General features: G+C 54.1%; 1 gene segment (V, D, J or C); it reads right to left on the bottom strand.

Moving 5' to 3' along the window:
* LOC125117459 (T cell receptor beta constant 2-like) overlaps positions 1-2,013 on the bottom strand; it is a 51,411-nt gene that overhangs the window by 17,419 nt on the left and 31,979 nt on the right.

The raw sequence follows: 2,013 nt of genomic DNA on the forward strand, positions 1-2,013 counted from the left end.
GGGATCGAACTCCCATCCTCAGGGACACTAGTCGCACCCTTAGCACGCTGAGCCACGGTGGGAACTCCGAGCCTTACTTTTGATAACTTCCATCTTGGAACCCTATGCCCAGCTGAGTGGAACTACCAAGAGGTACCCGACCGGGCACTTTTAACCCCCCTTCATGTCTCTGACTGTCCTGACTCCTGTCCTGCCTGGATAAATGATACCAATTCTTCCTTTTTTAAAATCTTGGTCTTTTTAGGGCTGCACCTGTGGCACATGGAGGTTCCCAGGCTAGAGGTCGAATGGGGGCTGGAGATGCTAGCCTACGCCCGTCACAGCAATGCCAGATCTGAGCCACGACTGGGACCCACACCACGGCTCAGTGCAATGCCAGATCCTTAACCCACTGAGCGAGATCAGGGATGGAACCTGCGTCCTCGTGGATGCTAGTCAGATTTGTGTCCACTGAGCCACAACGGGAACTCCCCAGTTCTTCCCTTGAAGAGCCTGCCCCTTTCTCAGACGCTCCCCAGATGATCACAGCAGAAACTGGGTGCTAGCCTCTGTCTGCACTGCAGTAGCCAGCTTGCATTGCTATTCAAAGCAGCACCTTCTATGTCAACTCTTTCTATTGGGAAATTATTCCCGTGAGGAACAGGGACCTCTCAGGGACTGTGACTTGGATGTCTTTATTGTTCTGAATGTCAATAGCAAATGTTGCAAGGATAGGTGCCTAGTGAGTGGGGACTGTGCACACGCATGCATGCACGTGTGTGGGTATGTAGACACACAGGTCAGAATGCATGTGTGTGTTGCAACAGAGAGACAGCGGTTTTAGGCCTGTGAGTGGAAGGGCAGCTGGCTATTTCAGGCAGGCCTTAGGGTGACATATGCTCTGGAATTGGGTCATTTGTGGTTCACTCATTGATTCATTCATTTCCTCCAGGAGATCTTGTTGGGCTCAACACTGAGCCAAGGTCCGATGACATATCCCAAGGGTGTTATCTCAAAACACAATTCTGTCATCTTCAAGTGGGGGTGTAGATGCTATAGAGGTGGTTTCCACCAAGCAGGGTCAGTGACAGGATGAAGGAGGGCACACAAACTACCGCCTGCATCTCATCCAGCCCTGAAGGGGTGGGGGAAGAGGCAAGGATGCTTCTTGGAGGAAGGCGTCAGCACTAAGTCTTCAAGGATGCCTGGGGGTTGACGCCTATGTCCATCCAAAGAGAGACGGCTGCAAAATGGCCTCCAAGCCAGGGGCTCAGGGGCCAGGGCGACGGGAGTGAGGATGGGTACCGACTACGGAGGTGGAGGACCACAGTGGACCTTTCCTGCCATCCTGAGGACCATGCATTGCGTCCCCCTGGTGACAATGATGCCATAAAGAGCTTGGGAGGGATTTCTAGAGGTAGCCATCGGGCTGATCCTCGGGTTCAGGAACCCGTATCTTCTATCCTCCCGAGAGGGCTCAGCAGACATTTTCAAACCCGTTCAACTCACTGCAGTGCAGTTTACAACCAGGGTTGTTTCTTCACCTGGAAGATGCATGTGCTACTGAGGAGAGAGTTCCAAGTCCGTGACTTTTCTCAGCTGGAGGCATCACACAGTGACGAAGGAGGCCCAGCATTGTTCTCAGGGAGACAGTGTTAAGGAGCAAGGCAGACACCTGGGTCACTGAGCTTTGCTGGCCTTGGGGACAGGACCACTTGGCAGGTGGCCGCACCTGTGTAGGTGGGCTCTCCCTCTGAGCACCTGTGTCCAGGTAGGACAGGACATCCCTCTAGGTGACATCCCCGTTTTGCTAAGCTGATCAGGGTAAGCCTCCCTCTTCGCCCATCACCACAATTCACACATCCCTACATTCCTCTGACAAGGAGGAGCCGTGCCAGCCACCGGCAGGGCCCCTCGCCCCTCTGAGCCAAGGGGACTGCACTGTCCTTGAGTGCCTCTGGTTTCCACCCTGGCTGGAGTCACATGGCAGTTCAGAGGTGAACCGAGAGCTCGCTAGACACTCGCGAGGCAGCA

Source organism: Phacochoerus africanus, chromosome 16, assembly GCF_016906955.1.
Source record: "Phacochoerus africanus isolate WHEZ1 chromosome 16, ROS_Pafr_v1, whole genome shotgun sequence".
Classification (NCBI taxonomy): domain Eukaryota; kingdom Metazoa; phylum Chordata; class Mammalia; order Artiodactyla; family Suidae; genus Phacochoerus; species Phacochoerus africanus.